At 41.8% G+C, this 27,120-nt stretch overlaps 1 pseudogene; it reads left to right on the plus strand.

Moving 5' to 3' along the window:
- Positions 1 to 8,643, plus strand: part of LOC119270827 — a 57,754-nt pseudogene extending 49,111 nt beyond the window's left edge.
- Positions 8,644 to 27,120: the final 18,477 nt, after the last annotated feature.

Genomic DNA, 27,120 nt, shown 5'->3' on the forward strand with positions numbered 1-27,120 from the left:
TGGTTGTTTTGACGTCGAGGCACCCTAGACTCATTTAGGTGGATTTTTCGACGTCGAGGGACCCTAGACTCATTTAGGTGGATTTTTCGACGTCGGGGCACCCTAGACTCATTTAGGTGGTTGTTTCGACGTCGAGGCACCCTAGACTCAGTTAGGTGGTTTTTCGACATCAAGGGACCCAAAAGGCAACAAGTTCAACAAGCATCAACAAACTAACACAAAAGGCAACAAGTTCAACAAGCACCAACATCATGCATTCAAGTTCAATAACCATCAAAAGGCAACAAAAGGCATCAACTATTACTCATTTAGGTGCAACTACAATCAACATCCAGCATGAAGTTCAACAACCATCAAAAGGCAACAAGTTCAACATATGGTTCAAAGCAGCCAACAAAGGCATCTAGTTCAACATCTGGTTCAAAGCAGCCAACAAAGGCATCTAGTTCAACATCTGGTTCAAACCTGCCAACAAAGGCATCTAGTTCAACATCTGGTTCAAACCTACCAACAAAGGCATCTAGTTTAACAGCCAACAAAGGCATCTATTGAATAGCCAACAAAGGCATCTAGTTCAAACAGCCAACAAAGGCAACATCTAGTTACCAGAAGCATATAGGTACTCTTTCATCTTGTAGGAAACTGTCCTCTTCCTTCTAGTCTGTCTTGGAGCATGAAATGTTCCCCTATGGCCTACAGCAGATGTAGAAGATATACCAACTGGGGTAGTTTTCTTCCTGGGAGACCTCCTTGGAGGAGCAGTAGGTACTGGGGTAGCATTCTTCCTGGGAGACCTCCTGGGAGGAGCAGTAGGTGCAGTAGGAGTAGGTGCAGCTCTTCTCCTTGGCCTGGGTTTGTGTCCAAAACAGCCTGCAAATAATCTCTAATCCTAGTGTATTGACCTCCCTGGTCTCCTTGGACAACCTTCAATGCTTGTTTCCTAGCCCTATAGGCCATATGGGTTGAGATCTCTACTCCATATTTCTTCTTCAAATTCTGCATTATTGTGGTGATTGGTGTGCCAATATCAATTCTCAGCATATCCTCACACTGGTGTGCCACCCATTTTCCTGTGACCTTGGTATTCTCTGCTACTGCTGGGCATGTGTGCAGAAAATTAACCTTTCTTATGCAAACAGAACTTTCATTTGCAACAACAGAAGCTGCAATGTAGAAATGACATTTTACATTAGTGCACACAACTATGATGTTGTCATTGCAGTTTCTGTGGAAGTCATATATAGTTCCTATTCTGACTTATGTGAAACGTCTGAAGTGCTCTCCTAAATTGGTACACATTAAGGAAACAAAGCTTTCTACAAAACTGCTCCTCTGGGTTCTCTCTTTCTTCACTGTACCACTTCCTTGGTTGTGCTTTATATATGCTCTGCTCTTCCTTCCACTGGGCAGAATAAAAGGTGCATTCTCAGCTCCATCATCATATTCCTGCTTCAAATCACCTACATCTATCTCCTCATCTGATGATGGTACCCACACATCCTCAAATCTTTGCTCCAAGCTTGAATGCGACCTCTTGGTTGGCCCTTTTCTTTTTTCCTTCCTCTTTGGTTGCTCATGTTGTTGCTCCACCTGCTCCTCCTCATGCTCCATCTGCCCATCCTCCTCCACTGGCTCCACTTGCTCCTCTTCCTCATCTTCCCCATACACTTCATCCACATCAGTGTCTCCTTCAAAATGAAGGAGTGGGTCCTCTCTCTGCCTCCTCAAATCATTAAGCCTGTTAACAAAGTCCTCATCTGCATCCAGATCAGAGTCATCTTCAGTTAGAAGAACTGGTAGTTTTTTCTTAACCATTTAAACATGCTCAGATGCCTCCTTATGTTTCCTAAAGTTCTCAATCTTGGTTCTCCTCTTTAGCTCCATTATTGTCTCCTGCTCATCTTGCTCCATAGCAATATCTAAGTTTGTGCTCTGTTGTGTGGAAAAGAACTGAAGTGGCTCTGACTGCCTCTGTTTGTTTGATTTCTCAGGTGATCTGAATAGAACTCCAGAAGGATTGACTTCATAGACAGGTTTTCCTCCTAATTCACTCAAAGGAACCTGCTCCTCATACAAATAGCCTGAATTCAAATCTGCAGGTCTTGGATCAATGGCCCTAATCACTGTCAAATTCACTACAGTCTGATCCTTATTAGCAATATGGTCAAGCATTTCATCCACCTTGTCATCATCAGAAATTTCTACCAATCCTTCAATACCCACACCAGGCTCCCTCACAAAGTAAATGTAATCATTCAGCCCATATCCCTCTGTCTCTATTAATGCTACCAAATTGTGATATGTGATGTCTGAAATGCAGAGGGATCTCTCCAAGTTGTCTCTTTCATGGAAGTGCATTCTAACTTCCCAAACAACATCATCCAAACTAGACAACAAGATAAAACAACAATTCTAATTAACATTGCATAATTACTATAAAAAAGTTCACAGTAATAAACCTTAATTAACACTGCATATTAACAAAAAATACTATACTTTGCTCTTATTGGCACTGCTCTAATTAACAATGCATAACTACAAAAGAAGCTACTATACTTTGCTCTTATTGGCACTGCTCTAATTAACAATACATAACTACAAAAGAAGCTACTCTAATTTTCTATTGGCACTGCTCTAATTAACAATGCATAACTACAAAAGAAGCTACTCTAATTTGCCCTTTATTGGCACTGCTCTAATTAACAATGCATAACTACAGATGTAGATACTCTAATGTACTCTAATTAACACTACATATTAACAAAATAAGCTACTCTAATGTGTTCTCTATTGGCACTGCTTTAATTAACAGTTCACATTGCTACATATCAACTAAATAAAATTAATATGACACATATATGAGTCTATGCCAGTGGGCTACTCCCCTGCCCCTCCCCCAAAATCAAATTGAGTGTTTCAGCAGCCAAAATCAAAATAACAATGGCACTGCTCTAATATGACACAAGCTAGGGTTTAATACTGCAAATCAAAATAACCACACATACATACAACCCAAGATCCAGCCGCCGAATCCTAACCCTAATTCTAACCCTAACCCTAGAATCTGTACAAATGAGGTTAACTTACTAGACGCCACCGAATGACGAGCCCCACCGGTGGCTTTCCGTCGGATCCGCCTTCACGGCCCTGGCCCAAGATCTAGCCGACGCGAACTCGAGCGAGTGCCTGGGGCTGGGGTTGGGGCTGCTGTCCGAAGGGGCGCCGGGGTTTGAGCTGCTGCAGAGATCCGCCTCCGGTGGTCTGTCGTCTCCGCCACCGGCAGGCCCACCGCAGTCGCCGCCGCCACTCGCCGTCGTCATGTCTGAGGAGAGAGGGTGCGGGGAAGGGAAAGAGATGGAGAAGAGCTAGCGGAGATGGACCGGTCAAAAGGGGTTCCGGCTCGAGTCGGCCCGCGCACGGCGTCTGACGGCGTCTATCGAGCCGAACGGATGAACAGTTATGCCACGTCGACAAAAGCGGGTCCCACCTGTCATAATCCAACTTAAAATGATCGAACCGAGCGACTTGTGATTTCTGTAAAAAATTAGCCTGGGAATTAGTGTTTTGGGGCACAAAACTATAGACTTGTGATTTCTGCAACCCTAGCCTTCAATGTCGATGCTTTTTGCAATTCACTCAACGAACATCACTAGAAAAACCTGAAATAAATTCAGAAAAATACGAGCGCCAATGCCAAGTACAGAACCTGAACTCCGATGGTTCCGCAAGGAACCTAACCATCCGATTTACGCTCAGTTCGCATTACGATTCCCCATTTCAAAAACTTTGGCACACCATGCCGACATGACACTGACTAAATAATGCCAATGCCAAACATTTTTGTAAAAGAAGCCGAATTTTGACCGGTGTCTGAAATTCGTAACGGAGCCAATTTTGTACCAGCGCCTAGAATTCGGCAAATATGTGTTTTCAAAACATATTTGTTTGGAACAATTTCAAGATAGAATTAGCTAAAGCAAAAAATAAAGAGAAAAAAACTGGAAGAGGAATGTTTTTCCCATGAGCTTCCTTCACCCGGCCGGCCCCTCTCCCGTCCCGAGGACAGGTCTGACCCAGCCGATAGATCTCGCCACTCCCCCTCCGACGGCGAGGCAGATCCGCCGCCGTCCATGGCCGCCGCCGCCCCCCTCCCCGTCCTCCTCCTCCTCGTCGCCGTCTCCCTCCTCGTCCCGGCCGCCGACGCCATCTACTGCGACGAGGACGACTGCTACGACCTCCTCGGGTAACCCCCCGTCGCCTCTTACCCATCCCCTTCCTCGGCTTGCCCGCCGTCTGATGGGTGCTCGCGTGCGCAGGGTGAAGCAGGATGCCAACGCGTCGGAGATCAAGAAGGCCTACTACAAGCTCTCCCTCAAACAGTGAGCTTTTTGTCCCCCCGTCCCTTCCTGCCCGCCTCCGTTCTTGCGCCCGGGCAAGATCCCTGACCCATTTGTTGGGGATTCGTTGTGCTGTGCAGCCACCCGGACAAGAACCCCGACCCGGAGTCGCGCGCGCTCTTCGTCAAGGTCGCCAATGCCTACGAGGTATCTGGCATCTCCTGCACCTTCTTGTCTTTCTTTACAGCTCTGCATCTCCTGCTTCTAATGACCGAACTGTTTATGTTGCCCAAGATCTGCTGGCCCAATTCCATGTATTAGTTGCCGCGTATTGCGCACGACCTTTTAGCGCCGTCGCCGGTATATTTACAGAATTCACTAATTATTGTTGCACAATTCAGTGCAGCGGCTACCAGAGTGAAACCAAAATACAGCACCTATGTGTGCGCTTAAGCGTGCCAAGGCGCCAGGCGACAACATAACACGCCTAGCGCTTAATCGTGCTTGGCGTGCGCTTAGGCGAGATAGTCACTAGGCAGTGGCAAAACACACTATTAATGCCTAGCACTTTTCCCCCTTGTTGCCACCTCTTCTAATCTAAAGGAGAAAGTTTGACACAGTTACCGCTGTGAAGCCAGCTGCTCTAAGGGCTACCTGGCATGCGACGATGCGCTCGTGTGCACTAGTTTAGGCTATCAAGCATGTAGTTGGAGTCTTGGAGCCCACTGAAATTTTGCTGTGAACATTTTTCTTATTCAACTGTGCCCTCTGATGGGTAGTTCCACTCTGAAGTTTGCAGTTCCCATATGGAATTTGCAGTGTGCAGTGCACTGAATTATTGTTGGTGTTGCATGCTGAGGTTGAGCTATTTCATCATTTGGGCTATGAAACTTATGAAGAGTTCCATTTACCGAGCACATTGATGTTGTGTTGACTGCTGTTTACGTCTGCCCTGTTCAACATGACAGCTATTTTCCTAATATGGCACTTCCAGTTTCTGTTTGGTTCTTGAGTGTGTCTACATTTTTATGTATCAGATACTAAAAGATGAAGAAACTAGGGAGAAGTATGACTATGCTGTTGCACATCCAGAGGAGGTAAACCTTCATTCCCTTGTCTGGCTTCAGCATGCCAAGTTGTTTCTGTTTATCTACCTTTTAAAGAAAAATGTCTGGTTACTTTTTGTTAGATTTGGCTTCATGGCCATTAGTCATTCAGTATGTATAGTCTATCTGTACACTTACGATGCTAAGGAAAAAATATTAGAAGAGAAAGTATCTAGTGAATACTTTTCAATTTGATTTGTGGACCAGCACAGGTTTTTTTATTCCCCTAAATGGGACTTGGAAGTTATTTCTGACCTTAAATCCCATGAATTTTTACTTTCAATTCATCAAATGGGGAGTCTCCTGAAATCCAAGGAGGCAAGAACTAACATTATAGATGAAAACTAAATACATGGTTGACATTCCACATTCAGTCTTGGAATGTGCAAAACGAATGAATGTTGGTACTTCCACATGAGGAACATCTGTGAACTTGTGAAGAGTAGACTGTATCACATGACAGATAGATACTAATCAGTAGGCGTTCCACAGCATGAAACATATATTCTTACATTCTTATTGGTGCATTGTGTGGCTGCAAAATTTACCTTCTGCCCTCTTGTCTACTGTGAGAAAGTCCACTTGTTTGGTTATGCAGAGTTGAGATGGAAAAAAGACAACGCACATGAAACAAAAGTTGCACATGTGAGCATGATGCTAATATAGGCTAGCATTGAAAATAATGCATTTATACAAATATCTTCCGTCAGATACCCACACCATGGCTATTCATAGTAGCTTGTTTGATAGAACCAGACAAGTTTCCCATATTAGATAGTATTGATAAGTTAATGCTCTTCCTTTCAACTGAGCACTGTTAAGTACTGATTCCATCTGCGGGTGCTATTTGTTGACCTCATTTCAGTTCTTCTACAACACTGCTCAATACTATAGGGCTTACTACGGATATAAAACGGTTAGTTTTCTCTCTCAATGATATGTCTAATAGCAATGTTCTGCATCATTCATGTACCACAGCAGCTAACTCTCCTCCTGTTTGTGATAGGACACTCGTTCTGTGTTGATTGGCCTTCTTTTAATTGTGTCAGCATTCCAATACATAAACCAGTTGACATCGTATAGTCAGGTATGGATATGGAACAGAAAGGCAAAAGTAAGGTTGTGGGATTTCAGTCTGCTGTTCAGACTGGCTGTTTATGAGCCAAATGATCTACATAAACATTTTGTTATGCCGTTGGATGTCAGCATAAACATAAGATTATGTATTATTTCTCCATTTGTTGCAGGCCATCGAAAGTGTGAAGCAAACTCCTGCCTACAGAAATAGGTTGAAAGCATTGGAGTTTGAGCGAACAGGAGGAATTTCAAGCAAGAAGAAGGGCAACAAGCAGATGGATAAGTAAGAATGACATCTGATAAGTTTAAATTTTGGGCTGAAATTTTATATCTGAGAATTTGAAGGCTGCTTTGGTTTGCACTGCCCAGTTCCATCTGTAGTTTACATTCAAATGAGATCTTAAAAGTTTAGGGACCAGTGTATTGTGTACATGCGGTTGGAAATATTTGAGCAACCTTCATAGGTTCTGTTGCCTGTTTAGGTTGTTTATCCTTTCAGAAACTAAATTGTTTAGAAAGATACATTCTGTTACAAGTAGGCTTTCCTTTTTTTGATACTACTATTAATGATGTAATTTCCTTATTAACCATTTTGCCGCATATCGCTTGTGTTGGCTTACTATGACTGGACATAATAGTGTTGTTTCTCATGTAGAAAGGTTGAAGATGAGCTTAGAAATGAAGTCGACTTGCAAATTCAGGGAGTTCAGAAACCTTCTGTGTGGAATCTCTGTGGTGTCCAATTGATACTTCTGCCTTACTTAATTGGCAAGGTCAGTACATCTCTTGTAGACTGTCTTGAACAGAGTAAATTGCAAATGACCTAAGGTTTCAACTCTTTGTAAATAGCTGCATGAGGTTTGAAAATTTACTGGAAGCATATTGAAGTTAATTGTATACTGTTTTCTTGGCAGCTGCTTATTTGGCAAATTTGTTGGTTTTGGAGATACCGGGTAAAGAAATCACCATATTCATGGGAGGATGCTTGCTATTTGACTCGGACATCCCTTAGGATGCCTGCTAACACATGGCAAAATATCGGTAATTACCACTCTCATTTGTTGATGTGTTTGACCATAGTATTTTGCCATACCATATTACCTCTTGGTCAGCTCTCTCATGGGATTGTGAAATATTGTGCCTTTTCCTTTCCAGTCATCATTACGATTTTATACCATACCAAGTGGTCAAAAAAAATTGAATTGTCAAAAGAAGTACACCTATTTTTTTTTTCTAGAGAAAACACAAAAAAGCTTTGAACCTCGATGCATTGATAGAAAGACAAGCTTATTTAGAACCATGAGTAGGCTGGTTACAACCATGATGCCCAATGGCACAAGAGGACAAGGTGACACCTGTATGAACATGGAGATTGGGCATGAGTATGTACGTGTAATGTGCCTGTCAGACATGTATAAGAGCTGCAGTACATGCCCAGTTCGATGTTCAACAGGGACGCAGATGCTTGAAGGACTGTCCATCTGTTCATTGTAGTCTGGCAGTGTAGTTGTAGTTGTACCAGTAAAGTACCGCTGAGAATAACTTGCATGCATGGAAATATTTCCAATGCTATTTTTGTAGTCGCACGTTCTTTCCTGTTGTCATTGGGCGAGTGCACCATTAACTTCAAGTTCAATCCATTAGCGCTGACAGATGATCATATATTTGTTTGTTTCAGATGAATTTACAAAGGAGGATCTCGTCATGAAGCGCCTCTGGGAGAAGGCCAACATGGAGAGGCACATAGCGGAGGCGAGAAGAGGATCGAAGCAGCGTAGAAGATAGCCTGTTGACAGCCCAATTTTGACTGAAGATTACGAGATGAGGCTGTTTAACAGCATGTCATGGTAGGAGGACAACTACATACCCCAGTGGAAAGGGAAGGCATACATGAGTCAGGCCTGGGTTCGTCGACCCATAAACATGGGACATTGATACTGGAGAGACATAAGATACAGGGGATTCTTTTACCATATCGTACACCATGGAGTTATGTAGTAATGATAACATTTCTTACGTCTATTTGGATTCTATAGATACATCTAGTTGGATGCTATTTACATGTCTCCTTGCTTGTCTTCTCCTTGGTTTGGTTATCATGTTCACTGTTGCTATGATTTTGCTGAGATTGTCTAGAATTTTTTTGTGGGAAATTGGTTCTTGGGGTGGCAAGATTCGCATATTCCGCCCTACTGATCCTGACAAAACAATGAATTTTCTCTTGGTGCTGTAGAATGTATCATCATCCCCATTTGCGAATCAAAATTTGTTTTTGTTTCACCTCCACAACTGAATCGGAGTTCTGTCCTGCTTTTGCAAATAAATCCAGAATCTCTTCTCAAAACGGAACAGGGGGAATAGACATAATTATTTACCAAGTTCCTTTCTCATCTTTTGCTTACCTGTATGGTGAATTTATGTGTGCCATTCTTGTTGGTTTGGTTCTCATGTTCTCTGTTGCTATGAATTGCTGAGATCGTGATTTTTTTTTTGTTGCGGAAAATCGGATATTGGTGTGGCGAGATTGGCAGATTCCAACCTGCCCAAACAAAAATTTCCTTGGGCCTAAATTTTTTTTGCTGGCAATTTTGTTTCTCCTTGTTCAAGACTAGTTGGAGCTTCAGTGCTGTAGAATGTATCAGCATCGCCACTCGTGAATCAAAAATTGTTCTTGTTTCACCTGCAGAACTAAAAGATGTGTCCACAAATAAATTTGCAACCACGTTTCGAAACAAAACAGGGGAACAAACCACAAGTTGCAGCGCATCAGAATGCAAGTTTTAGCATGGGAATAAAACTCATATGTTGCAGGTTGTAAACACCAGATATTTGGTTAAGTTTCCTACGTAGACATATCAGCTTAGAGACCGAAATGATCGAACTCCAGCGAACCGTGCAAGTTCATGTCATGGAAAATACAACTCGCCAATTGCAAACTGCGCAGATGGCAGTGCTATTTTCAGATGATGCATAACTTTTTGGTGGGTTCAGATCGTGACATCTTTGCAGGATATTACAAATAATTCAAAATTGCTCCATAAAGAAGCAAAAATCATATTCTCTGTGTAAAAAAAATCTCCTCAAAGGTAATGTGCAGAGAAAACGGGCAGTGATCGAGGGGCCTCAAGTATAGAGTATATTAAAACACACAGCCTTCAAAGTTCATTTATCCCTATTTCAAAACAAGAAATCTGCAGGGATTCATATGGAATGGAAAATCCAAATGTGGAGATGCTTCCTTTCATCAGTTCTAAAAGAAGGTTCAGAATGTTGCAGCTACTGCTCTGTCCTCCTGCTAGTGTAACATCCCAAAATTCTAAATTATCGAATGTTATAATAAATAGATAGATTTGATTGATTGATTGAAAGTGAGTGAAATTCGAACCTTTTGAAAGTTAGATGAGAGGGAATAAAAGGACTTTCCCAAACTTTCATTTTTGCATTTTATGATCTCCGTGAATTCAAATTCTTTTCACCACAAAACCCTGGAGAGAAGATGACATGACTTCTTCCATTTATTTAAATGACAAGGGGTGTTGAAAATATTTGAATTTCATTTGGAAAATATTTCCAACCCAGGAACTTTATGCAACTCAATGATTTTCACGAGCGAAGATAAAATGACTTCTTCAAAACATATGAAATATGAGTTGAAAGTTTCAAAGAATTAAATTCAAAGTTCTTTTGAATTTATTTTCAATTTGGAGTTATTTGAGTTTTATTCAAATTATTTTTCTCCAAAAATAAAATATATGAAAAATAGGGTAATATGATTCCCTACATCAGAAATTTGGAGAGAAATAAATTTGAATTAATTTTCGTATTTTTAAATGGTTTTTAATGGATATTATTAGGGCAGTAGCACTCTTTGGATTATCTGAATTTGTGTGGATTTTATTTGGCATTATAAAAATGTCCATGTTGTAAAAAATCTTTTTCTGCAAATTTTGGTATATTATATGCCTATATAATATTTTTATTTCTATTTGTTTTATCTGTTTTGTTTGTCTGGAAAAATCTTTATTAAAAAAAAAAGAACTTCTCCCAGAACTGGGCCGGCCCAGCCAACCGGGCCAGGCCGCAGCCCAGCCGCGCCGCACCGCTCCCAAGCTCGGGACAGAGTCCCGAGCATCGCCGCCGCCAGCCGGAGTCCGGCCGGACTCCGCGTCAACCCCGCGCCCCCTCCTCCACGCCACCTCCTCCCCTCGCCCTTAAAAGGCGAGATCCGCCGCCCCGCCCCTCCTTTTCGCATCACGCTGTCGCCACCGCACATCTCGCGCCGCCGCCGCCTCGTCCGTACCCTACCGCGCCGCCTAGCTCGCGCCGCCGCTGCCCGCGCCTCGCCCTGCCCGCGCGCCGCCATCGCCGATCCGCCGCTGCCGCCGGAAACCGCCGCCGCCGGTTTTTCTAAGAAAACCGCACGAACCGATAAAAAAACCGCAATAAAAACCCGATCCGGTTTTTTCCTTTTAGATCGGTTTTCTGTTTAGTTAGTCCTATTTAGCGAGCGTTCCCTCGTTAGCTTTTCGCAGCGAATGATTTCATTCGTTAGCGTCTGGTAACGAACGTTCGTTATTTAGCCTTTTTCTTTTTCTATTTTAATTCCGGCCAGGGACCTATCGGTGATGATTTTGTTTACAGATTAGTCCCTAATCTTCAAACGATCACTACTTTTTACCCGTTTATCCAAATTCAACGAAACCAATGCCCACTTCTTCGTTATGATCACCTCTATCCAGTAATCCAACTCAAACATGTTTTTGAAAGTTTAAAATTTGAATTAGATCAGATTTAGATTCAAACTTCGTTTGATCGTAACTTGAGTTTCGTAGCTCCGATTTAGTTGATTCTTTTTGCAAATTGAAGCTCTTGAGCTACACTTTCTGATAAGACCAAATTCATATAATTTTGGTACTGTTAGAAATTTGTTTTATGTTGCAAGAGTTATTTGCTTGGTTTTGAAGCTTTCTAAATCGTCTTCTTCGTTCTTTTCGATCTTTTGAATGATTGCTTATGTGTGGTTACTATTGCTTGCTTACGGTAGACTGACCGGAGTGTGACGAGTAGAGCTATCAAGAGTTATGAGTGTGAATCATCTTTATCAACATTGCAGGCAAGTTCACACTTTGATCATATCCCATTCATTACCCAATTTTTATGCATTAGTTTCACCCTCAAACATTGCATGAGTAGGATTGATAACATGTGGGTATTGGGAAGTAGTTGATGCATAGCAATGAGAGGGGAGAGTGTTGTCCATGTACCCTCGTAGACCGAAAGTGGAAGTGTTATAACAACGCGGTTGATGTAGTCGTACGTCTTCACAGCCCGACCGATCAAGCACCGAAACTACGGCACCTCCGAGTTCTAGCACACGTTCAGCTCGATGACGATCCCCGGACTCCGATCCAGCAGAATGTCGGGGAAGAGTTCCGTCAGCACGGCGGTGTGGTGACGATCTTGATGTTCTACCGTCGCAGGACTTCTCCTAAGCACCGCTACAATATTATCGAGGATTATGGTGGAGGGGGGCACCGCACACGGCTAAAAGATCAATGATCAATTGTTGTGTCTCTAGGGTGCCCCCTCTGCCCCCGTATATAAAGGAGCAAGAGGGAGGAGGTGCGGCCAAGGCAAGGGGCGCGCCAGGAGGAGTCCTACTCCTACCGGGAGTAGGACTCCTCCCCTTTTCTATGTTGGACTAGGACTTGGGGGGGAAAGAGAGAGAGAGGGGAAAGGAAAGGGGGCGCCGCCCCCCCCCCTCCTTGTCCAATTCGGACTTGGGGGGGGGGAGGGGCGCGCGGCTGCCCCTTGGCCTCCTCTCTTCTTGCTCCCCTAGGCCCATTAAGGCCCATTAGGTTACCGGGGGGTTCTGGTAACCTCTCGGTACTTCGGTAAAATGCCGATTTCATCCGGAACACTTCCGATGTCCAAACATAGGCTTCCAATATATCAATCTTCATGTCTTGACCATTTCGAGACTCCTCGTCATGTCCGTGATCACATCCGGGACTCCGAACAACCTTCGGTACATCAAAACATATAAACTCATAATGAAACTGTCATCGTAACGTTAAGCGTGCGGACCCTACGGGTTCGAGAACAATGTAGACATGACTGAGACACGTATCCGGTCAATAACCAATAGCGCAACCTGGATGCTCATATTGGCTCCTACATATTCGACGAAGATCTTTATCGGTCAGACTGCATAACAACATACGTTGTTCCCTTTGTCATCGGTATGTTACTTGCCCGAGATTCGATCGTCGGTATCTTAATACCTAGTTCAATATAGTTACCGGCAAGTCTCTTTACTCGCTCCGTAATACATCATCCCGCAACTAACTCATTAGTTGCAATGCTTGCAAGGCTTAAGTGATGTGTATTACCGAGAGGGCCCAGAGATACCTCTCCGACAATCGGAGTGACAAATCCTAATCTCGAAATACGCCAACCCAACATGTACCTTTGGAGACACCTGTATAGCACCTCTATAATCACCCAATTACGTTGTGAAGTTTGGTAGCACACAAAGTGTTCCTCCGGTAAACGGGAGTTGCATGATCTCATAGTCATAGGAACATGTCTAAGTTATGAAGAAAGCAATAGCAACATACTAAACGATCAAGTGCTAAGCTAACGGAATGGGTCATGTCAATCACATCATTCTCCTAATGATTTGATCCCGTTAATCAAATGACAACTCATGTCTATGGCTAGGAAACATAACCATCTCTGATCAACGAGCTAGTCAAGTAGAGGCATACTAGTGACACTCTGTTTGTCTATGTATTCACACAAGTATTATGTTTCCGGTTAATACAATTCTAGCATGAATAATAAACATTTATCATGATATAAGGAAATAAATAATAACTTTATTATTGCCTCTAGGGCATATTTCCTTCAGTCTCCCACTTGCACTAGAGTCAGTAATCTAGATTACAAAGTAATGATTCTAACACCCATGGAGCCTTGGTGCTGATCATGTTTTGCTCGTGGAAGAGGCTTAGTCAGCGGGTCTGCAACATTCAGATCCGTATGTATCTTGCAAATTTTCATGTCTCCCACTTGGACTAAATCCCGAATGGAATTGAAGCGTCTCTTGATGTGCTTGGTTCTCTTGTGAAATCTGGATTCCTTCGCCAAGGCAATTGCACCAGTATTGTCACAAAAAAAATTCATTGGACCCGATGCACTAGGTAGGACACCTAGATCGGATATAAACTCCTTCATCCAGACTCCTTCATTTGCTGCTTCCGAAGCAGCTATGTACTCCGCTTCACATGTAGATCCCGCCACGACGCTTTGTTTAGAACTGCACCAACTGACAGCTCCATCGTTCAATGTAAACACGTATCCGGTTTGCGATTTAGAATCGTCCGGATCAGTGTCAAAGCTTGCATCAACGTAACCATTTACGGCGAGCTCTTTGTCACCGCCATATACGAGAAACATATCCTTAGTCCTTTTCAGGTACTTCAGGATGTTCTTGACCGCTGTCCAGTGATCCACTCCTGGATTACTTTGGTACCTCCCTGCTAGACTTATAGCAAGGCACACATCAGGTCTGGTACACAACATTGCATACATGATAGAGCCTATGGCTGAAGCATAGGGAACATCTTTCATTTTCTCTCTATCTTCTGCGGTGGTCGGACATTGAGTCTTACACAACTTCACACCTTGTAACACAGGCAAGAACCCTTTCTTTGCTTGATCCATTTTGAACTTTTTCAAAACTTTGTCAAGGTATGTGCTTTGTGAAAGTCCAGTTAAGCATCTTGATCTATCTCTATAGATCTTAATGCCCAATATGTAAGCAGCTTCACCGAGGTCTTTCATTGAAAAACTCTTATTCAAGTATCCCTTTATGCTATCCAAAAATTCTATATCATTTCCAATTAGTAATATGTCATCCACATATAATATCAGAAATGCTACAGAGCTCCCACTCACTTTCTTGTAAATACATGCTTCTCCAAAAGTCTGTATAAAACCAAATGCTTTGATCACACTATCAAAGCATTTATTCCAACTCCAAGAGGCTTGCACCAGTCCATAAATGGATCACTGGAGTTTGCACACTTTGTTAGCTCCCTTTGGATCGACAAAACCTTCCGGTTGCATCATATACAACTCTTCTTCCAGAAATCCATTCAGGAATGCAGTTTTGACATCCATCTGCCAAATTTCATAATCATAAAATGCGGCAATTGCTAACATGATTTGGACGGACTTAAGCATCGCTACGGGTGAGGAGGTCTCATCGTAGTCAACTCCTTGAACTTGTCAAAAACCTTTTGCAACAAGTCGAGCTTTGTAGACAGTAACATTACCGTCAGCGTCAGTCTTCTTCTGCTTGAAGATCCATTTATTCTCAATTGCTTGCCGATCATCGGGCAAGTCAACCAAAGTCCACACTTTGGTCTCATACATGGATCCCATCTCAGACTTCATGGCCTCAAGCCATTTTGCGGAATCTGGGCTCATCATTGCTTCTTCATAGTTCGTAGGTTCATCATGGTCAAGTAACATGACCTCCAGAACTGGATTACCGTACCACTCTGGTGCGGACCTTACTCTGGTTGATCTACGAGGTTCGGTAGTAACTTGATCTGAAGTTTCATGGTCGTCATCATTAGCTTCCTCACTAATTGGTGTAGATGTCACAGGAACCGGTTTCTGTGATGAACTACTTTCCAATAAGGGAGCAGGTACACTTACCTCATCAAGTTCTACTTTCCTCCCACTCACTTCTTTCGAGAGAAACTCCTTCTCTAGAAAGAATCCATTCTTAGCAACGAATGTTTTGCCTTCGGATCTGTGATAGAAGGTGTACCCAATAGTTTCCTTTGGGTATCCTATGAAAACACATTTCTCCAATTTGGGTTCAAGCTTATCAGGTTGAAACTTTTTCACATAAGCATCGCAGCCCCAAACTTTAAGAAATGACAACCTTGGTTTCTTGCCAAACCATAGTTTATAAGGTGTCGTCTCAACGGATTTTGATGGTGCCCTATTTAACGTGAATGCGGTCGTCTCTAAAGCATAACCCCAAAACGATAGCGGTAAATCTGTAAGAGACATCATAGATCGCACCATATCTAGTAAAGTACGATTACGACGTTCGGACACACCATTACGCTGTGGTGTTCCGGGTGGCGTGAGTTGTGAAACTATTCCGCATTGTTTCAATTGTAGACCAAATTTGTAACTCAAATATTCTCCTCCACGATCAGATCATAAAAACTTTATTTTTTTGTTACGATGATTTTCAACTTCACTCTGAAATTCTTTGAACTTTTCAAATGTTTCAGACTTATGCTTCATTAAGTAGATATACTCATATCTGCTTAAATCATCTGTGAAGGTGAGAAAATAACGATATCCGTCACGAGCCTCAACATTCATCGGACCACATACATCTGTATGTATGATTTCTAACAAATCTGTTGCTCTCTCCATAGTATCGGAGAACGGCGTTTTAGTCATGTTGCCCATGAGGTACGGTTCGCAAGTACCAAGTGATTCATAATCAAGTGGTTTCAAAAGTCCATCAGTATGGAGTTTCTTCATACACTTACACCGATATGACCTAAACGGCAGTGCCACAAATAAGTTACACTATCATTATCAACTCTGCATCTTTTGGTTTCAACATTATGAATATGTGTATCACTACTATCGAGATTCATCAAAAATAAACCACTCTTCAAGGGTGCATGACCATAAAAGATATTACTCATATAAATAGAACAACCATTATTCTCTGATTTAAATGAATAACCGTCTCGCATCAAACAAGATCCAGATATAATGTTCATGCTCAACGCTGGCACCAAATAACAATTATTTAGGTCTAATACTAATCCCGAAGGTAGATGTAGAGGTAGCATGCCGACCGCGATCACATCGACTTTGGAACCATTTCCCACGCGCACCGTTACCTCGTCCTTCGCCAGTGTTCGCTTAATCTGTAGTCCCTGTTTCGAGTTGCAAATATTAGCAACAGAACCAGTATCAAATACCCAGGTGCTACTGCGAGCTTTAGTAAGGTACACATCAATAACATGTATATCACATATAACTTTGTTCACATTGACATCCTTCTTATCCGTCAAATACTTGGGGCAGTTCCGCTTCCAGTGACCAGTCTGCTTGCAGTAGAAACATTCAGTTTCAGGCTTAGGTCCAGATTTAGGTTTCTTCTCCTGAGCAGCAACTTGCTTACTGTTCTTCTTGAAGTTCCTCTTCTTCTTCCCTTTGCCCTTTTTCTTGAAACTAGTGGTCTTGTTGACCATCAACACTTGATGCTCCTTCTTGATTTCTACCTCCGCAACCTTTAGCATTGCGAAGAGCTCAGAAATTGTCTTGTCCATCCCTTGCATATTATAGTTCATCACGAAGCTCTTGTAGCTTGGTGGCAGTGATTGGAAGCGCAGCTACCATGATCGCAACAACAAGCGCAACCGTCTCGTAGCTGACAGTGCCACTGCAGGCGGCAAGAACAACGCGTCGCCTCCCGACCACGGCCCACCAGCGCCAACCGAGGACAGATACAGTTGGAGGAAGTACAAGCAAAAGCAGGTGGAGCACAGCGAGTACCCGCAGAGCTACTACAAGTGTACGCACCCTAGCTGCCAGGTGAAGAAGGTGGAGCGGTCGCACGAGGGCCACATCATGGAGATCATCTACAAGGACACGCACAACCACCCCAAGCCCGCTGCCCAGGGCCGCCGACCCGCCGGTGCCGTGTAGGTACACCCGTTCAATGACGCGCAAATGGACACGCAAACGTACAATAATGGCTATGGCAATGTTGGCGCGGCTCACAGCCGAACGCGGAGGCAAGGTCGTTGTGGCTGTCCAGGACTAGCGAGGCGATGGGCTGGAGGCCACGTCGCCCGCCTCGGTGCCCGGTGACAGCGCCGCCCGATTGTGCTCAACCCGTGAATTGCGGGTTGAAATAAATAAAAGGCAGGGGGTTTATTGTAAAATGCACAGCGTCAACCCGCTCGGTCCAGTTGGCTGCAAATTTGCATATAGAGGACAAGTTTTAGGATCAAATATGTCAAAAATAGAATAGTTGCTTACAATTAAGCTAATTAGGATTAAATTAATTGTTAGATAGGTTGCTTAGTTCTCAAGCAACCATGTACTTCCTTGACTCTCAAGGCAACTATGTAATTTCTTGACTCTCAAGTAACTATGTGTTTACTTGACCGCCAAGCACCATGTGTACTTTCGCCTGGGTATAAATAGCCCACTTCTATCATCAATAAAGACTGGTGGATCATCTTTCATTCAAACTCTTTCATTCTTTATTTTTCACTCAAAACAAAATAGTTGCCCATCCGGAACAAATCGTAGGACTTGCAGTGCTATTACTAAAAAATAAAATAAAAAAGACGTTCGCTGGCCAACGTGGAAGCCAGCTTAGCCGTCCTGACCCATGCGGCCACCTCAGCGCACGCGTGGCACTGTAGCCAACTACACCCGTGTGTGCATATACTTGGTCTTGGTCTTCCTCTTCTTCCCCGCGCGCTCCTCCCCCATTCCCCCGGCGACCAACCCCGTCCTCCTCCTCCGGCCCATCTCCGCCGCGAGCCTAAGGTACGTGGCCCTAATCGCGCGATCTAGGTTCGATTCGTCCCCGTCGTCGCTGGATCCGGCTCGCCGCGCCCGAAATCCCCCGCGGAATCGGGGTGAATTCGTGTGGTTCGATTTTCGTCGGGGCTGGTTAAGTTCCAATCCCGGGTCAAGGCCTCCTCCTCCTCCGCCCCCGACCGATCCCGTCGCCTCCCTGGCGTAGCTTAGCCTATCTCCCGCCTGGCTCCGTGCCGTGCGGCCCCCGATCTGATCCCGCCGAGAGCCCAGATCGCACGGGCAAATCGCGGGTCACGGTGCGCATCTGGGCGTGCGGCCTCAAGCCGCTTTTTTGTTGCTTCCGTGGTGGTCAGTCGGCCAAGTCACTACTGTCGTATGCCGGTGCCCGCTCACAATTCACTAGTACTGTACGTCTGAATAATTGGTGTGCGCTCCTTGTATAGCTTAGACTGAAGATGCAGGGATGTGCAGAATGGCACTGGTAAATTTTTCTATGAGGTGCGGTTATCCGCGAGCCATGATGACGACGTATGGAAGGGGCAACTGAGCGTGAGTAGATCAGATCGATTTACGCTAGCTAGGACCACAGATTGTCTGTGACATAACGAATCGAGTTCGTTCTCTGTATGTATGCCCATTCGAGCTAGAGTGGCCCGAGCCTGACGACCGCATGTTCTTAACTCCGTGTCTTATGTCTCATCTTTTATTTGTTATATGCTGATACATCATCTACACTTTCCGATTGCATCATCTTATCCTAAGCTGGTCAAATTTCTATCTCAAGTCTGTGAGAGTATCTTAGTACTGTAACCACCCACTTCCACAATTTTTCTTCCTGAATTGTTGGATCCTGTCCACTACGAAAGTAAGCCAGTAAGGCATAGACTTCCTATCTCAAGCTCAGACCTAAGGGTCCGGCTGCTTATCGGCGACTGTCATTTCTGGTGTTTACTATCTTGTTAGGCCTAGCACAATGCTAGGTGCTTACAAAAATAAACCGGGTTTTTCAAAAGCACCGGTGCCTATTTCTATAGGAGATACGCCTAATTAAGCGTCTACCCTTTACAAATAAGCACCGGTGCTTAAGAAAAGCCTGGTTTATTTCTCTAAGCACCTTGCATTGTACAAGGCCTTAGGTAGCGGAGTCAGAGGATAATGAACCCCCTCACTTATGTGAGTCCAATATGAGAGCTGTCCCTGTGCCAAGTGCTATAAGCGAATGATGTCAGCTGAATTTTCCTTTATGCTGTCAGATTCAGCATGCTGATTTCTATTGTGAAAGCACCAGTTCTGTTAGCTCTTCATTTTGGAGAGTGTTAAAGGACATAAAGTATAAAATAGAACTGCGAGCCACATCGCTTGGCTGTGCACAGGACATGACTTCCAGCACCACAAGTAATGACCAGTTTTAACCCCGATGACTGTTTTACTGTTTTCTATCTTAAAACCGTAATAATTTGTCAAAGCCATCCTCCTACGTCATGTGAGTTAACTAGTTAATTCAATCAAATTAACATTATGATTTGAAGGCACAGACACCATCTGCCATCTGAATTCTGAATGTTCCATCTTCTCTAGCCTGTCATTTTATTTATGCCATGGCAATGGGTATGCCTCTGCTACCTATGTGCTGTACAGCTCTATATCTTACTACTGGTTTGCGGTTTGTATCTTAGAGACCATGATTTGTGAATGCCATCCTCCTATGTCATGAACATTAACTAGTTAAGTGAATCAGCATGGAATTCAGTATCAAATGTATGAGACCTCATTTTTATGATTTGAAGCCACAAGCACCACCTGCAATCTGAATTCTGATCATATCACCTTCTCTAGTCTGTCATTATATTTATGTCATGACACTGGGTGTGCCTCTGCTAATGCCCAGGGCTATCTGCGATCTACGTGTTGTACATCTCAATAATCTTTGGATTCATACATTATTAGTATATCTTTCAAGCCAAACCTTTGGATTCGTACATTACTAGCATTTGCTATGTTCATCTGACACATGGATGATGCAATATAACTGTGAGAGCATTTTTGCGCAACCTAATGCTTGTAGTTATTTCTGACTGATATCAGAAACCCACCAGTTTTAAGAAGAAAAAAAATGTGATGTTCATAAGCATACTGTGCAGTTTATTACACGCCAAGCAAAAACGTGATGTTCAGCAAAAAGATAATTGCAATGCCTTTTAAAACTTCTCTATGCTGATTCTTCTCTTGGCATTACCAGAGCTGAACAATGGCGAAGATCAAGCCAAAGGCATTGCTGGCACAGAGCAAACAGAAGAAGGGCCCTACTCAGATCGGCCTGGTGAGGATCATCACCTACATCGTCCTCGGCGCCCTAGCTGTGTCCTCCGTATACTATGCCTATCAGTACTGGCAGAGCAAAGGAGCGGCCGTTGCGGCAGCAGCAGGAGCAGCAGAAGGCGTCGTTGGGAACTAAAGCCCCAGGAACGTAGTTGATTTTGCTGCTGTTGTTGTATTGTCTTGTCGGTTTTTCCTGGTTGTCGGAGTACGGTAAATTTGTGGAACATTGACAGAGCATGCGACGCTTAGTTGTATCCCCCTGTAAATTGCCTTAACATTTATGCTTATATTTCCTTCTTCGACATGGAGTTCCGGTTGTTCAGTTGATAGTGTACTCCTCTGCTACTCAGATAAACATACGAGGGCACAAAAAACTGTTCCCAAGTGTAACGTGCACATCCTGTAGCTAGTGTTTCTCTTGTATTTTGGCTATGAGGTGGCCCCAAGTAAGGTTCAAAGACGCCTCTAGACTTGGTGAGATTAGGTTCAAGTGGAAAAATTCTTAGCACCAAGTTTTGACCAACATTGGCCATGCTGTAACTGAAAGTGTTCCTCGACAGTTATACAGAAGTTTTGGGTCAATTTGTAAGCAAAAACAAATATGCAATTTTCTTCTGCAAGTGATGAAGTGATGAAGTAGGCTATGCCTCTGCTCCGGCAGAAGTATTTGTTTGCAGCTCCGTACAACTCTAGGAAATTCCATGGCTACAGCTTTTGAGCATGTACCATAAAAAATATACGTTGTTAATGGGCGATCTGCCAAGAAACTTAGTTGAGCTGGTAGCATGACACATAAGTCTTTGTTATGTCGATTGCTTAAGGTATACTATCTACCATTCCATGAGTTGTTCTCAATTAAGGGCATCTCCGACGTTGTTCCCTAAAACACATACACATTTATTTGTCAGCAAACTGATCAGGACCACTATGCAAACTCGAATGTAGGAGCCGGTCATCCAACCGCATCCCCTAAACGTTTGCCCACTTCTAGTCAAATTCATTTCAATTGCATACTAAAATTAGAAGCAATACAAGAAGGTAGACACCCCATGGCTCCCATGCCGGGTACACTTTGGGCCGGCCAAACTAGCTCTTCTCCGGATTTGGCAACGTTCCCAGACCTGTTTTCTCTTTTTTGTGTTTTTCTTTTCTATGTTTCCTTTATTTATTTTTTCTTTATATTTAATTTATATTTATATTTTTCATTTCTTTTTCATTTAACTTTTCTTTATTTTATTTATTTTGCAAAAATATTTTCAAAATTTTAACATTTTTTGAAACGTAATTCATTTCTGAATGAATGATCATTTTCGAATTTGCGAACACTTTCCTAATTTGACAATATTTATTTCTAATTCGTGAACATTTTCTGAAATTTTGAACATTTTTCTAAACTAGCGAACAATTATTTTCAATGGGCGAACATTTTTTGAAATTTCGGAATATGTATTGAGATTTATGACAATTTTTTAATTTGATTGCATAAATTTATTTTGAATAAATTAACATTTTTGAGTGAGTGACACATTTATTTGAATCGATGGACATTTTCTAAATTTTTGGGAACAAAATTGTAAAGTCGCAACAATATTTGAAGTTTGTGAACACTTTTTTGGAGTGTGCGAACATTTGTTAAAATTCACAAACATTTTTCATAATCATGAATATTTTTATTTCCCAAATAGTTTTTTTCTTCAAAATCACGAACATATTCTTAATATGAAAATGTTTTTTTACTTCATGAACGTTTATGATTTCCCAAACATTATTTACGACATTATGAATTTTTTGTGACTTCGTTTTTAATGACTTTCAGACATTTGTTTTTCTAGATTAGTTATTTTTTGAATTTTGGACTTTTTTGATATCTTGAATTGTTTTAAAAAATTAAACAGTAAAGAAGGAATAATAAGACAAAGATGAACCAACAAACCACGGGGCTGTACTGCCCCCGTACATGGGTTGTCCCGCCACCGCACATGTGTCGGCCCAAATGGGCTCGCGGGGGGAGGTGGTTGCCCTCGTGGTGCCTTTTCCAGCATGTTATGTGCCAAATTTTTTTGAGCTCTCCCTGCGGTCCACCCTTCTTTCTGTAGCTGACAAAAAAAAATCAGGTTTTAGAAAACATTGGATTTGGGGCTTCCAAGCTATGTGGGGCAGTCCAGGAAAAAATGCTTCCAGTATCTTATGGAAAGAATTTGGGAGATCCTGCAAGGATGGAAGATCAAGCTCCTCTCAAAGGCGGCAAAGGTAATCCTAATAAAAAAGCGATTCCCACGTACGCGATGGCCTATTTTGATCTTACAAAAAAATTATGTGATAGCATCAGCCAAATGGTCTGGTGGGCTGATACGTCCATTTTGCATCATGTTTTTATATCGATATCTATTGCAATTATGGGCTGTTATTACACATATTTATTGCATTATGGGCTGTTTTGATCTCACAATACTTATGTCTTTTCTCTCATATTTTACAAGGTTTACATGAAGAGGGAGAATGCCGGCAGCTGGAATGCTGAGCTGGAAAATGAGCAAATATTAGAGACCTATTCTGCACAAATATTAGAGACTTATTCTGGGTTGAACATTTGTTAAAGTTCACAAACATTTTTCATAATCATGAATATTTCTATTTCCCAAATAATTTTTTTCAAAATCATGAACATATTCTGAATATGCAAATGTTTTTTTTACTTCATGAACATTTATGATTTCCCAACCATTATTTTCCAAATTATGAATATTTTGTGACTTCAAAAAAAATTTATGACTTTCAGACATTTGTTTTTCAAAATTAGTTATTTTTTTGAATTTTGGGACTCTTTTTATATCCTTAATTATTTTTAAAAATTAAACAGTAAAGAAAGAATAATAAGAAAAAGATGAACCAACAAAACAGGGGGCTGTACTGCCCCCGTACATGGGTTGTCCCGCTGCCGAACATGTGTCGGCCGAAATGAGCTCTCCCAGCGACCCACCCTTCTTTCTGTAGCTGAAAACCAAGTTCTAAAAAACGTTGGATGACAATAGCATTAGAAAAGCCATATCATTTTCTTTCCATTTTCTAAGCCAACGTTTTCTAAAGCCTGTTTCGAAGTTTTCACCGTGAAAATGCAATTTTTTTTAATGTTTTGAAGTATTCAACACACAATAAAAAAAACTTTAGGCATTGTACATCAAGTGTCACTTAGCTTTAAGAAGAATTTTGTACCATTAAAAAAAGCATGTGAAATTTAAAAATGTTCACACGTGTAAAAATATGTGGTAACATTTATGGAAATCCTATGCAGAGCAAAAAATGATCACTTAATTCTTAAGAAAGATTCATACTATTCAAAAATATTTCTGTTAAATGGTTTTTTTAAATGTCACAATTTTCAAACAAATGTTTTCTGACATTAAAAAATATTTATCCAATGTAATTTTTTTTCAAATAGTTAAAGATTTTTTTTGTATCATACAAAATAAGTTTCAACGTGTACTCAAAAAATCTTTAACTCATATTCAATAAATTTAGAAAAGTATTTGAAATAATGTAATCATTGATTTCAGAATGTTAGACGTATATATAAAATATGTTACATGTATACAGTAAATGTAAGGTGTATATGAAAAATTCAAACATCAGCATACTATTTGTAAAAATCATTAATCATGTATTTGAAAATGCTAAGCATGTATAAAAATTGCGGCTAATGTATATAACAAATGTAAAATTCGTATGAAAAACTTAGACATATATGTTTAAAAATAAGAAAACCAATGAGAATGTAAGAAAGAAAAAAGCGCAACGAAGCCCAAAAAAACCTGCTGGAAAACAGTAAAAGCCATTAAGGAAAAACATAAAAGAAACGTGTGTCCAGCAGCAAGGCGATACAAACAAGGCGCCTCTTTCTTACGATAAAAAAAAGGCGCCTCTTTCTCTGTCCAATCCAAAGCCTCAGACTGTCGCCTCCGTCGCTTGGCCGCCTTGTTTGCTCCGCCGTCGCCTCCGATCTCGCGAGATTGCCAGAGGCCGACCACAGCATGGAGACTGCCGGAGCCGCCGATGCATGCTTCCGTCTCTCCGCGCGGGTATGCTTTTTCCCTGGTTGTGCGATAGTCTGCCAGATCTGTGATCTGTGTACTGATTTTGCCCCCTTCCTAAGGCCTTGCTTGGTAGAGGGGGGATTTAGCCCGGGGTGGGGATCTTAGAGGATTTCGTGAATCTTTTTTCCCACCCAATCCCCCCAAATCCGCTTGAATTCCCACAAATCCCTCTGCTTTAGGATTTCTTTCTTTATAATATGCTTCAGTGCATGTCTTAGAGGGTGTTTGTTTCCAGGAACTTATTGGTCTAGGGACTTAAATGAGTCCCTATAAGTCTTATCTAAACCAAACATGAGGGACTTATAGGGACTTAAAGTGGGCATTTGAGACTTATGAAATAAGACTTTTAAGGAGGGACTTATAGGGACTTATAGTTGTAATATGGTCTTATAGAGACTTATAAGTCCCGAGAACCAAACAGGTAGGGACTTTTTAGGGACTTAGGACTTATAAGTTAGGACTAAAAAAAATCTTAGGACTTATGAACCAAACAGGGCCCTAGTTACAACCATGGACTAAAGGTTGTATTTGCTTTGTACTCCCTCCGTAAACTAATATAAGAGCGTTTAGAACACTATTTTAGTGATCTAAACGCTCTTACAAGAACGTGATGTCGCACACGGTGCTCTTCACCTCTGACGCGGCCCTCATTACGTCTGCGGACACGGCGAGAATGGTGGTGGAGAACGCCAAAATCCTAACATAACACTAAAATCCTAGAAGCTAGCTTGCATAGGCCGAGAATATATATGTTGAATAATTTTTTTCTGACTTCCATAGTTAGATCGTATTCATATGATGCCAGGATTAATTATTATTTGTAATAGAAGATCATTTATACCGTGTTAGTCACTTAGATGCAAGAAATGAACATGTTCAAGATGATTAACATGGCAAGCATAGGTATCGCGTGAAAGTACACATTATGTAGTACAAAACTCATGTAGGATACAAAGGAATAAGAGCCATAGGTCAATGGCTATCATCATGCCAAGTTTGTAAGTTGTAACAAATTCTGTCAGTTATATTATGATGCACTTTTGCAACCGAGTTTTCATCAAGCAAATTAATACCAACATAGATGAAAATGCCTGTCGTTGCCACAGAACGATAGCGGTGCTAGCTTAGTGATGCCAACCCGAGCAACTTAGGCTTGAAACCGAGGCAATTGTTTGGCATCCATCAAGCAACATCAGCCGAGGGGATCAGTCAGAATGCAAAACTGAATGGAAACAATGTTTCTCCTAAAATATTGTTGCACCAAGCCCGTTCACTCTTGGAGGAGTACCGCCCCCTTCCGTTGACCTTAAATAATGCTGTGCTTTCACCCCATTCACTCCTAAATGGGCCTCCCAAAGCAGCTACAACGAGGCAACAAGGGTACATACTAGAAGGGTTGGGCGCGCTTTGCTGCGCCGTTGATGTTACTGTTTTTGAAAGCTGGAACCTTTTATGTTTAATCAAATTTGTAGAGAAGTATACCAAAATCCATAATATCAAATCGGTATTTTTAAATTCATCATGAAATGATTTTCCATACATCTTTTTAATATTGTGGATGTCGATATTTTTTCTCTGAACTTGGTCAAAGTTAAAGAAATTTGACTTTCAACAAAACTATACCCCATATATTTTGGAACATATGTAATAATTAGTTTGGTGGGTGGGGGAGATGATAGAGTGTGTTTTATTGTTATTTATAATGCAGTGATTTTGTGGGCATCTCATGCTGTGATTCCGTGTTATCCGCTAGCCAACCTTTACTTATGAGAGAAAATTTCCGTGTCGATAGCCGCATGTACTACTATATTGGTGCTATAATATCATGTGATGACGCTGATTTTTTTTTTTTTTGCAGGTGATGGGAGGGTGCGTGAGATTGATATGTTTTTATAGGCCGATTGCTACTGATTGATTTGAAAATTTGTTGGCCCCGTCAAAATCGTAAACCAAATCCAAAATTAAATACCTCAATTGAATGGAAGAGCTTCAAAATTAGGGAACATAATGAATAAAAGAATTAAATGGGAGAGCTTAGAAAGTGTTGAACCGATTAAAATCGGTTGACCCAAGGCTAAACTGAATACCTCAATTAATTGTGAGCCCTTAAAAATTAGAAAGCATGGTGTATAGTATAAAAGAATTGAATGAGATATCCTTGAGAAATTGTTGACCCGGTCAAAATCGGGTTACCAATTCTTATTGGAGACCTCAATTGAATGTGGGCTTTTTAAAACTAGGAAGTTTAGTGTTATAGAGGATTCCATGCGTTATGCAGGGTGTAGGATCCGTAGATAAGCGCAAAGTTCATAATAAATTAAAAATCAGAAACACATGAAGAATGTGAAAAGTTCATAGCAAATTTAAAATCAGAAACTCATAAGAAATGAAAATTTTGTGGGAACCCATGTTTCACAGATCGGAAGATACTCCAATGTACACAACGAAATTATGCACTTCTATAGAACACATAAATGTTGCTAATCACATAACTGAATAACCCCACTAAGAACAATCTCTGCAGCAACTTTGCATTGGATAACTCAAACACGCAATTCATGCTCCGTTGTTCAAGCT

This window comes from Triticum dicoccoides, chromosome 3A, assembly GCF_002162155.2.
Source record: "Triticum dicoccoides isolate Atlit2015 ecotype Zavitan chromosome 3A, WEW_v2.0, whole genome shotgun sequence".
Classification (NCBI taxonomy): Eukaryota; Viridiplantae; Streptophyta; class Magnoliopsida; order Poales; family Poaceae; genus Triticum; species Triticum dicoccoides.